At 52.6% G+C, this 12,329-nt stretch overlaps 1 protein-coding gene across 1 annotated transcript in view; it reads right to left on the bottom strand.

The window, feature by feature from the left end:
• The window catches only part of LRRC28 (leucine rich repeat containing 28), a 74,892-nt gene extending 65,635 nt beyond the window's left edge, over nt 1–9,257 (bottom strand). Inside the window, exon 1 of the mRNA XM_065411660.1 lies at nt 9,166–9,257. The gene's annotated coding sequence lies outside the window, so the exon portion shown is untranslated. The remainder of the gene's footprint in view (nt 1–9,165) is intronic.
• Nucleotides 9,258–12,329: the final 3,072 nt, after the last annotated feature.

The following is a 12,329-nucleotide window of genomic DNA, read 5'->3' as shown; positions in this document are numbered from 1 at the left end:
GTGGGAGTTGTCTTACCAACTCTGAGAGGCCAATTAAGTAAGAGAAAAAAAACTTTTGAAGTGATAATCAAGATAGCTCAGTACAGACAGTTTGATAAGAAGCAAGTGTGAAAATACATACAAGGGGAGATAGATTCAATGTTTGTAATGGCTCAGCCATTCCCAGTCCTTATTTAATCCTGAGTTGATTGTGTCTAGTTTGCATATCAATTCCAGCTCAGCAGTCTCTCGTTGGAGTCTGTTTTTGAAGTTTTTCTGTTTTAAGATAGCCACCCGCAGGTCTGTCATAGAATGGCCAGACAGGTTAAAGTGTTCTCCCACTGGTTTTTGAGTATTATGATTCCTGATGTCAGATTTGTGTCCATTAATTCTTTTGCATAGAGACTGTCCGGTTTGGCCAATGTACCCCCCACCCCACCCCCAACAGGAGACCAGGGACACAGCCTGACTCAGGACTGGAGCTGCTGAGGTGAAGATTGAGTGAGTGCCTTTCTTAAAGAGACAGTGCACTGTTTCTGAGATTTCCCCAACAGCCAGCTCACAGTCTCTGTCTCTCTCACTAACACCCACACAGTCTCTGTATCTCACTAACACACACACTGTCTCTTTCACACTCACCTCCCAACACATACTTGTATTATTATTGTTGGTGGTGTTGTTACTTCTTGGTACTTCCTGCAATGCACATATATTCTCTAATTTTATTCTTTCAAAGTGTGTTATTTTAGTGTTTTGACTGGTCTATGCATTTCATAATTTTTATTTCTCTTACACTTAAATTTAATTCTTTGAGTAGTGAATTCTAAAATGCCTAACCTGTCCTGGCTGGAGTAATTATCCCTATGGTAACTTTTGTAAAAATATTTATTATAATCTAGGTTTTTTGTTTCTACTGGTGGTGCACATCTGCACATATTTTGGTGCACATAACAAAATTTATTCTGCACATGGATGGAAAAAATTAGAGGGAACATTGGTCATAACTATTTTATGGCTGTTCAGTTACCTGTAAGTAAGACAGCATCAGTACAATTACAAGTGAGCCAGCATCCACATCAGAAACAGCATTACTATAATTGACAGTTCATTGTGGGCAGTCTTAGGGCACGTTTACACTGGCAGAGTTACAGCCCCAGGAGTTACAGCGCCACTCAGAGCGTTGAAGGGAAACCACTGTTGTGTGTTCACACTGTCAACTGCCTGCGCAATAGTGTGCTCACACTTGCGGCACTTGCAGTGGTATTCGGAGCGGTGCACGCTGGCCAGCTATCCCTCTGCTGCTAAGAGTTGTGGGAAGGCGGAGGGGGTCGCAGGGCATCCTGGGTCCTGTCCCAATGCCCTATGCTGCACTGCTTTGCCTGCCAGCAATCTCTGTGCTTCCGTCCGCATTTGGCGCCATCTTTCAATGGTTTGTGTACTACGCACCCTGCCCCTTCGGGCTGCAGGAATGGATCCTGAACTGTTGACCAGTATGCTGCTCGCTCTGACCAACACGTCATGAGTGGCAGTGAAGTTATTCCTTACACTGCAAAGGCAAGAGGAGTGTGATTTTGATCTCACCACACGTAGTAGCTATGACACGAGATTGCTTGTGGTATTCATGGAGGTGCTGAGCACAGTGGAACGCCGCTTTTGGGCTCAGGAAACAAACACTGAGTGGTGGGATCACATCATGATGCACATCTGGGATGACGAGCAGTGGCTGCAGAACTTTCGGATGAGGAAAGCCACATTCATGGGACTGTGTGATGAGCTCACCCCAGCACTGCAGCGCAAGGACTCGATAATGAGAGCGGCTCTGTCGTTGGAGAAGTGCGTGGTGATTGCACTGTGGAAGCTGGCTACTCCACACTGCTACCGATCGGTCGCTAACCAGTTCGGACTGAGAAAGACTACCGTTGGACTCATGTTGATGGAAGTCTGCAGGGCCATTAATCACATCCTGCTCCAAAAAACTGTGACTCTGGGCAACATGCGTAACATTGTAGACGGCTTTGCACAAATGGGCTTCCCTAACTGCGGAGGGGCGATAGATGGCACGCATATTCCAATTCTGGCACCAGACCACCTAGCCCCTGAGTACATTAATCGCAAGGGGTATTTCTCAATGGTTCTCCAGGTGCTTGTGGATCACCGTGGGCATTTCACAGACATTAACGCAGGCTGGTCTGGAAAGGTGCATGACACATGCATCTTTCAGAACACTGGCTTGTTCAGGAAGCTGCAAGCAGGGACTTTCTTCCCGGACCAGAAGATCACTGTAGGGGAAGTCGAAATACCCATTGTGATCCTGGGAGACCCCGCCTATCCTTTAATGCCGTGGCTTATGAAGCCATACACAGGGCAACTTGACAGCAGCAAGGAGCAGTTCAATAACAGGCTGAGCAAGTGCAGAATGTCTGTTGAGTGTGTGCTTTTGATCATTCTAAAGCCCGCTAGCACTGCCTCTACGGGAAGCTGAACCTGGCCGATGACAGTATTCCTATGCTTATAGCCACGTGCTGTATGCTCCATAATATTTGTGAAGGGAAGGGTGAAAACTTCACTCAGGGATGGACTCAGCACCTGGAGGCTGAACTTGAACAGCCAGAGACCAGGGCTATTAGAGGGGCGCAGCATGGGGCCATAAGGATCAGGGATGCCTTGAGGCAGCAATTTTAAGCTGAAAGCCACTAATATTTGTTGCTATGCTCGGGAGTGCAGTGCTTGTAATGCTAGGAGGTGACTGGTGCAGACGATGCAATATGTGGGTTTAACATAATTGTATGTTGCTTTGCAGGGCTCTTTTTGCTTTCAATTAATAGAATAAAGATGGCTTACAAACCAACACAATTCTTTTATTAAAAAACAACAACCGGAGAGAGTCAAACCAAAAAAACCCATCAGCCGTGAGGGGACTGGGGAAAGGGAAGGTCCCAGGGGGAGGCGGGGTCCCGGGATGGCTAAAGATTTGTGTATGTCCAGGGATCATATCCAACCTCCTTTGGACTACAATGCAGTGGGTATTGTACTTCAGCAGGGCCAAACTGCAGAGGGATGGGTGTTGAGTGCAGGGGGTAGTGGGCGTCCGCAGTGCTGGATTGTGAGGGGGGAGGAGTAGAATGCCGCGGGTATAGATTGGAGCCAGGAGGTTGATAACAGTGTGTTGGCGGTGTCTGGGGGGAGCATGGGAAAGAGTTTAGCAACAGCGGCTGTGGGGGAGGGCGGGCGCGGAGCTGCTCAGTTTGCAGAGCTAGTATCGCCAGGAGCATGTCTGCTTGGCGCGCCATAACCTTTAAGAGCCGCTCCGTGGCTTCATTCTGGCATGCCGCATTCTCCTTTCGGTCCCTCTTCTCACTGTCCCGCCACCCCTTCAATTCCTGTTTCTCACTGGCGGAGTGCATCATAACATCACGCAGAAAGTCCTCCTTAGTTCTTCTTGGCCGCTTTCTAATTCTGCGCAGCCATTCAGCTGCCAATAACAAAGAGGGAGGCTGGGCTCCCAAGGTCATCTCTGTGAAGTTTAAACGCAACATTTTACAGAAGCAGTATTGTTTGCAACGCAAAGAACACTGATTCAGTGATTTAAAACACAGCCAGTACTCACACACCTGCCACTAACTGGCTGACCCCAGGCAAGCACACATGAGCCACAAGATCCCCAAAATGGTGAGCAGCCGCAGGGGCAGGGTAAATCACTCTTCCCGGACCCTGCTATACACTGGGCACATGGCTCTTGGGGAGAGCCAGCACTGGGGGGGGGAAGGGGGGGGCTGATAATCATTCCTGTCCCCACATTTTCCAGAGAATGTGATCATTATGGAAGATATCTCACTGCTGAGGGTGAGCAGGGAATCAAGGGACGGTCTTCTCCAAGACTGTGGCTTCCACCCTGGCCCCTATGCAGCTCACCTGTGTGCAGCAATGGTCCGTACCCACCCCCACCCCAGGACGGCACAGTAGCGCGGGAAAGTTACCATTAATGGGGCAAGAAACAAAGCAGCTCTGTCAAAGAACCTGTGGCAGCGGATTGCCCAGTATCTCCACGAGAGTTCCTGGAGATCTCGGAGGGAGATTCCCATGAAGTAAGGGAGTCAATCAACAGCCTATCCTGCTGCTCAGGCAGGCTTGTCTCCCACCGCATGCCTAGTTTTCTACAACCCTCCTGCCCCCAACAACTCGCTTCAGCGATTCCCAAAATCAAATCCACTTACCAGGGGCCCCCTCTCCTGTTTGCACTTCGCCAACATCCGATAGCTGAGACTGACTAGCCTCCTCTGGGGTAGAAAAGAACTCCTGGCTGCATGCATCTCTGACCTCAGAGTCATCCTCTTCCTCTGGGTCCCCCTCCTCATCCAAGATTTCCTCCTCCTGGCTCGGTCCACTTTCGACCACTGAAGTATCCACAGTGGTCTTCGCAGTGGAGGTGGAGTTGCCGCCGAGTATCGCGTCCAGCTCTTTGTAGAACCGGCGCAGCACCGGAGCGGCAGTTTGCATCTCACGCCTTGTTGTAGGCATTCTGCAGGTCCTTCACTTTGACCATGAACTGCAATGTGTCCCAGTCATGGCCCCTTTCTGTCATGCATTGTGAAATCTGTCTGTAGGTATCATAATTCCTATGGCTGGAGCGCAGCTAGGACTGGACAGCCCCTCTTCCCAAATGCTGATGAGGTCCAGCAGCTCAGCATTGCTCCAAGCAGGGGATCAGGCTGTTACGTGGAGCAGGCATAGCCACCTGGAAAGATGTGCTGAGACCACTGCACGCATCACTGAGCAAACAGGAAGGGGACTTTCAAAATTCCAAAGGAATTTACGGGATGGGGATGACAATTGTTCACCTGAGGACAGGGCAGTAGAGTTCAAACCGATGACCAGAGGCAAGAACAGTCATTGTGGGGCACCTCCCGGAGGCCAATTGCAGCGCTGTAATCGACCACGGTGTCTACACTGGCACCGCAGCACTGTAGCCCCGGCGCAGAAAGCTGTACGCCTCTCATTGGGGTGGTTTTTTTAAAGCGCTGCAACTGCACAGTTTCTGCGCACTAAGTGGCTTGGCAGTGTGTACACCTCAGGAGTTACAGTGCAGAAATCTGCTTTACTGTGCAGAAACTTGCCAGGGTAGACAGGGCCTTAGACAAATGAAAATAGACACAATTGCCCTGACCCCTAGAGATGGTCAGTAAGGCAACATATAAAGGGAAGCTTACATTTCCAGTGCCCAGGCTTTCCCAGTTCAGTGGACAGATGGCTTCATTCTCCAGGACTCTAAACCAAGCATGTCTCATCAACATACATTTTTTTTCCTCTTAAAAAAGCATAAAAAAACCTCAGGTGATGTAGTGAGAGAATATTTATGAGTATTATTATAACATGTTCCCTGTTACAAGACATGACCATTGAATGCTCACTATCAAAAGTAGCCATGACTGATGGAGAACAAAAAAGTTAATACACGTCTTAAATATCTCAGATTGTAGATTCCACTTTTCTACTATAGTATGTACATTTCTGAAAGCATGAATTGGCTTGTAATGTGGATTTCTTACTTACAAGCAACAAAGACACAAAAGCATCCAAAAACAGTCAAAAATCTTTTGCAACATGCCATCCAGATGTTCTTTACTGAAAGCTGAAATTATGGAAAACTACACAACTCAGACTCCACATCCCCAATGGACCAAATGTAACCCTGGCATAAGCAGGCACAATGACTAGTGAATTCAATGGGAGTTTTGTGTACTTATGCCAGAGACGAGTTTGACCCACTGTGTTTGGGTTCCCACTTCCAAGGTCAACTACATACACTTTCCCACTCCCAGCAGCCAGATGGTTCATCACTAAATACCCCCCTTTCAAAGCACTGAGAGTGAGTTCAGTAACTGATGGCATGAGAGCGCAGGCCACAGAGAAAGGGGTATATGGAGGTTACGAGTCGGGTTCTGGAAAACCAGGAGCTGCTATATCACTGGAGAAAGGGGAGAAGGAATGGGATAATGGGGAACTGGGGGCTGCTGTTTCACAGGGTGGGGGGAGTGGGTGTATGGATGTACTATGAGGGGAACCAACCAGGAACAGCTGTATCACTAGGGGGTTGGGAAGATGAATAGATGGAGTGGGGGGATTGGGAGGTGTACTGCTGAGTGAGGGCATGAATAGATCTATGGTGGAGGGAGGGAGAGATGTTGAATGGCTCGGTGGGGGAATGGGACGTGCTATATGGCTGGGCAGGGGGATGAATCGGTGTGTGATGGGGGATTGACAAATGCCGTATGGGGAAGATGAAGGAGTGTATGATGGGGGTCTGGGAGGGGAGTATAGCTGGGTGAGGGGATGAATGGGTGCATGGGGGGTGGGAGGTGCTGTGTGGAGAGATGAGATGGGTACATGAGGAGGTGATGGGTGAGGGGATGGGACATGCTGTATGACTGGGTGGGGGATGAATGGGTGTATGAAGGGGTATGCGGTGCTACATGGCAAGGTGAGGGATGGAAGGGGCTATATGGCTGGGTGGAAGATGAATGGCTGTATAAGGGGGTGGGAAGGGCTGTATGGCGGGGGGGGTGAACAGGGTCTATGGGGGGAAGATGCTGAATGGCGGGGGGGGGAACAAGGTCTATGGGGGGGAGGTGCTGCATGACGGAGGAGAAACAGGGTCTATGTGGGGAGGTGCTGTATGGCTGGGGGGGTGAACAGGGTCTATGGGGGGGGTGCTGTATGGCTGTGGGGGGGAACAAGGTCTATGGGGGGAGGTGCTGTATGGCTGGGGGGGTGAACAGGGTCTATGGGGGGAGGTGCTGTATGGCTGGGGGGGTGAACAGGGTCTATGGGGGGAGGTGCTGTATGGCTGGGGGGGTGAACAGGGTCTATGGGGGGAGGTGCTGTATGGCTGGGGGGGGAACAAGGTCTATGGGGGGAGGTGCTGCATGACGGGAGAGAACAGGGTCTATGGGGGGAGGTGCTGTATGGCTGGGGGGGGTGAACAGGGTCTATGGGGGGAGGTGCTGTATGGCTGGGGGGGTGAACAGGGTCTATGGGGGGAGGTGCTGTATGGCTGGGGGGGTGAACAGGGTCTATGGGGGGAGGTGCTGTATGGCTGGGGGGGGTGAACAGGGTCTATGGGGGGAGGTGCTGTATGGCTGGGGGGGTGAACAAGGTCTATGGGGGGAGGTGCTGTATGGCTGGGGGGGGTGAACAGGGTCTATGGGGGGAGGTGCTGTATGGCTGGGGGGGGACGAACAGGGTCTATGGGGGGAGATGCTGTATGGCGGGGGGGGACAGGGTCTATGGGGGGAAGTGCTGTATGGCTGGGGGGGGTGAACAGGGTCTATGGGGGGAGGTGCTGTATGGCGGGGGGGACAGGGTCTATGGGGGGAAGTGCTGTATGGCTGGGGGGGTGAACAGGGTCTATGGGGGGAGGTGCTTTATGGCAGGGGGGGTGAACAGGGTCTATGGGGGGAGGCGCTGTATGGCAGGGGGGGACAGGGTCTATGGGGGGAAGTGCTGTATGGCTGGGGGGTGAACAGGGTCTATGGGGGAGGCGCTGTATGGCTGGGGGGGGACAAGGTCTATGAGGGGGAGGTGCTGTATGGCTGGGGGGGTGAACAAGGTCTATGGGGGGAGGTGCTGTATGGCTGGGGGGGTGAACAGGGTCTATGGGGGGAGGCGCTGTATGGCGGGGGGACAGGGTCTATGGGGGGAAGTGCTGTATGGCTGGGGGGGTGAACAGGGTCTATGGGGGGAGGCGCTGTATGGCGGGGGGGTGAACAGGGTCTATGGGGGGAGGCGCTGTATGGCGGGGGGGACAGGGTCTATGGGGGGAGGCGCTGTATGGCGGGGGTGAACAGGGTCTATGGGGGGAGGCGCTGTATGGCGGGGGGGACAAGGTCTATGGGGGGAGGCGCTGTATGGCGGGGGGGGACAGGGTCTATGGGGGGAGGCGCTGTATGGCGGGGGGGTGAACAGGGTCTATGGGGGGAGGCGCTGTATGGCGGGAGGGGACAGGGTCTATGGGGGGAGGCGCTGTATGGCGGGGGGGACAGGGTCTATGGGGGGAGGCGCTGTATGGCGGGGGGGGACAGGGTCTATGGGGGGAGGCGCTGTATGACGGGGGGGGACAGGGTCTATGGGGGGAAGTGCTGTATGGCTGGGGGGGTGAACAGGGTCTATGGGGGGAGGCGCTGTATGGCGGGGGGGGTGAACAGGGTCTATGGGGGGAGGCGCTGTATGGCGGGGGGGTGAACAGGGTCTATGGGGGGAGGCGCTGTATGGCGGGGGGGTGAACAGGGTCTATGGGGGGAGGCGCTGTATGGCGGGGGGGTGAACAGGGTCTATGGGGGGAGGCGCTGTATGGCGGGGGGGGACAGGGTCTATGGGGGGAAGTGCTGTATGGCTGGGGGGGTGAACAGGGTCTATGGGGGGAGGCGCTGTATGGCGGGGGGGACAGGGTCTATGGGGGGAGGCGCTGTATGGCGGGGGGGGACAGGGTCTATGGGGGGAAGTGCTGTATGGCTGGGGGGGTGAACAGGGTCTATGGGGGGAGGCGCTGTATGGCGGGGGGGGTGAACAGGGTCTATGGGGGGAGGCGCTGTATGGCGGGGGGGTGAACAGGGTCTATGGGGGGAGGCGCTGTATGGCGGGGGGGGGTGAACAGGGTCTATGGGGGAGGCGCTGTATGGCGGGGGGGGTGAACAGGGTCTATGGGGGGAAGTGCTGTATGGCTGGGGGGGTGAACAGGGTCTATGGGGGGAGGTACAGTATGGGTGGGGGGGGTGAACAGGGTCTATGGGGGGAGGTGCTGTATGGCGGGGGGGACAGGGTCTATGGGGGGAGGCGCTGTATGGCGGGGGGGGACAGGGTCTATGGGGGGAGATGCTGTATGGCGGGGGGGGACAGGGTCTATGGGGGGAGATGCTGTATGGCGGGGGGGTGAACAGGGTCTATGGGGGGAGGCGCTGCATGGCGGGGGGGGGGAATGTTGTCCGTTACGCCGCGGCACCGGGACGAGTCCCAGCACTTCAGTAGCGACGGGGGCGGCTGAGCAGAGGGGCCCGGGTGAGCCGTGTCGGGAGCTGCCGCAGCCGCAGGGGAAGGCGGGGAGGGATCCCAACCAGCAGCGGGCGAGGAGCTGGATATGCCGCGAGGGGGCTCAGGCCACTCGGCCCCGCGGAGCGGGGGCGGGTCACTCACCTGCGCTCCCTCAGGGGCGGGGCGGGCCTGGCCTGCGGCCTCAGCTCTCAGCACCGTCGCCGGGGGACAGGAACCCCGCGAGCGCGCACTCCGGCCAGATATCGCGAGAGCTTGGACGCTTCCGAGCTCTGACTCCTCCTAGGCCCGCCCTCGGGGGCTTGGCTCACAGGCGCTTGGCGGGCGGGGTTTACGCTTCTTGCGTATCCTGCCGTGTGCTGGGGGCCTGGAGGCAGCGCAGCCCCGAGGCGTCGCCCCCGGCTCCGTCGAGAGCCCCACTCGCCCCGTCACAGGGCCTGCGATTTGCTCCCGCCATCTCCAGGCTGGACGCTCCTCGCCCCGGTCACAGGGTCCAAGACCTGGCCCCCACCCCGGGGCTGAGCTCCCCTCACTCACACGGTTCCCCCCCGCCATTTTAATCAGTGACTAGTCGAGCTGTCAGTGTGGCTCACCCTTCTCCAGTAACAGTGCCAGCCTTGATGCCCCATTGATGTATGTGCCTCTCACAGTCATGTGTGTCCCATAGCCCTAGAGCAGGGGTAGGCAACCTATGGCACGCAGGCCAAAGGCGGCACACGAGCTGATTTTCAGTGGCACTCACACTGCCTGGGTCCTGGCCACCGGTCCGGGGGGCTCTGCATTTTAATTTAATTTTAAATGAAGCTTCTTAAACATTTTAAAAACCTTATTTACTTTACATACAACAATAGTTGAGGGCAGGTCTTCACTACGGGGGGGGGTCAATTGGAGGCTAGGTCTACACTGCAGCGGGGGTCCGACCTAAGATACGCAACTTCAGCTACGTGAATACCGTAGCTGAAGTTGCGTATTTTAGGTCGGCTTACCTGGCGGTGAGGACGCGGGAAAGTCGACCGCTGCCGCGCTGCCGCCGACTCCGCTGCCACCTCTTGCCGAGGTGGATTTCCGGAGTCGACGGCAGAGCGATCAGGGATCGATTTTACCGCGTCTTCACTAGACGCGGTAAGTCGATCCCCCATAGACCGATTGCTACCTGCCGGATCGGCGGGTAGTGAAGACAAAGCCTAAGATACGCAAATTCGCGTAGCTGAATTCAACGTATCGCAGCCGACTTACCCTGCTGTAAGGACGGTGGCAAAATCGACCTCCGCGGCTTCCTGCCGACAGTGCTTACTCCCACCTCCGCTGGTGGAGTAAGAGCGTCGATTCGGGGATCGATTTTCGCGTCCCGACGAGATGCGATAATTCGATCCCCGAGAGGTCGATTTCTACCCGCCGATTCAGGCGGGTAGTGTAGACCTAGCCTGAGTTATATATTATAGACTTATAGAAAGAGACCTAAAAAGGTTAAAATGTATTACTGACACGCGTAGGGTGACCAGATGGCCCGATTTTATAGGGACAGTCCCGATTTTGGGGTCTTTTTCTTATATAGGCTCCTTTTACCCCCCACCCCCGTCCCGATTTTTCACATTTGCTGTATGGTCACCCTAGGCACGCAAAACCTTAAATTAGAGTGAATAAATGAAGACTTGGCACACCACTTCTGAAAGGTTGCCGACCCCTGGTCTAGAGCGACCGCCTTGGGTTGTACTACAGGTAGGGTGACCAGATGTCCTGATTTTATAGGGACAGTCCCGATTTTTGGGTCTTTTTTCTTATATAGGCTCCTATTACCCCCCACCCCCGTCCCGATTTTTCACACTTGCTGTCTGGTCACCCTAACTACAGGGCTACGGTCTTCTCCTTCATATCCCTCCTGCAGACCCATTTCTGCTGCTGTGCTCCCAAGAAATTAGGCACTAATAATTGGGAGGATTCAAGGCATTTGGGAGTCAGCCATAAATCTCATACAACATGCATGCATTGTTTTATTCTCTCCCCTTCTTCAGATGTTGCTTTCTTCTTGAAGTTAAGCTTTTCAGGACAGAGACTGCCTTCCTATGTGGTTGTACCGCACCTAGCACATTTTACCTGCAATTGCAGTATAAATAACAGGAGACTGTCTAAAATGGTATCAGCCTTTCATTGCAATTTACTGCCCTACATACTGTATGTTCCTGAAAACATTCACTATTGCATTCCCTGATTAAACCTTGTCTCCTTGATTTCCATGGGTCAAAACAACATTTTTTCCCATTGATAAGAATTTTAGGGAAACGTGCATCATTGGGCTCTTTGTGAGACAATATTAGGCCTTGTCTGGGCTAGGATTAAGGTTTGGTGCTACCTTGTGTTAGCAAATGTGTTGACCAGTGTGTTTTAAATCATGTTAAACTTGTGGAGTTAAAGTCTGGAAAGATCCCTAGGCTTTAACTCAGCCAGTTTTGCCTGTGTTAAAGGTAGTGTGCCTTGTCTAGACTAGACTTAAAATGTGTTTCGTAGTCTGTGTTAAGATGTGCTTTAACATCACAGCCTTAACTCCTAATTTAGATAAGGCCTTATTTTTTCTGATACATTTGTAGAAACATGTGATGTATTCAGAACTCTTACAGTAGCATTTCACTCATATTCAGAATATTTAACATTGCTGGGTTAAGAACCTTCTAAAAGCTGCCCTGTTTCTTTAAGAGAAGTCTTTGGAAGGGACATACCCATAGCAAAACTCTCTTAAACTTCCATGGATTGGTTATCCTCTCATGACTGGCAAGTCTAGAGCATTGTCTCTGTTTCTAATTGGTTGGTCTTTTTATCCATCGTTCACCCTATTCTGAGCTTTGTGGTAATCAGGCTACTTTGAGAGAAGCATGAAAGAGATTTTTCATGGTGCCATGAATTTTGACTTCTTTGTGATTAACATACTGTATAAATAAATGTACACAAGGCTAAAGATTTACACTGATGTTGAAAGTGCAACTCAACAGCAGCATTATGTGTTTGAACGGAACAGAAGTGAGAAACTAAGACAACTCAAAAAAGAATGTAAGTGGATAATTAATTTACACTCTCAAGTGCATTTTTCCTTCTAGGAAGTTTGTTGGCTTTCTTATTCATTTTACTGGAGAGTAGTTACCTAATGAATGTGACCAGAAAGTCAGTGTGAATTTTAAAAAGGGTCATGATGAATTAAGTACATTAATTGAAGGAATATCTCAATCATCCTTAGCAAAATGGGTTGTGACTAACCAGGGAAGTTGGGAGGTACAGCAAAACAGATATTCTCTTAAGGGCCAGTTGAACAATTTTGT

This window comes from Emys orbicularis, chromosome 10, assembly GCF_028017835.1.
Source record: "Emys orbicularis isolate rEmyOrb1 chromosome 10, rEmyOrb1.hap1, whole genome shotgun sequence".
Taxonomy (NCBI): Eukaryota; Metazoa; Chordata; order Testudines; family Emydidae; genus Emys; species Emys orbicularis.
The sequence above is the reverse complement of the archived record's forward strand: the minus strand, read 5'-3'. Positions and strand labels throughout refer to the sequence as shown.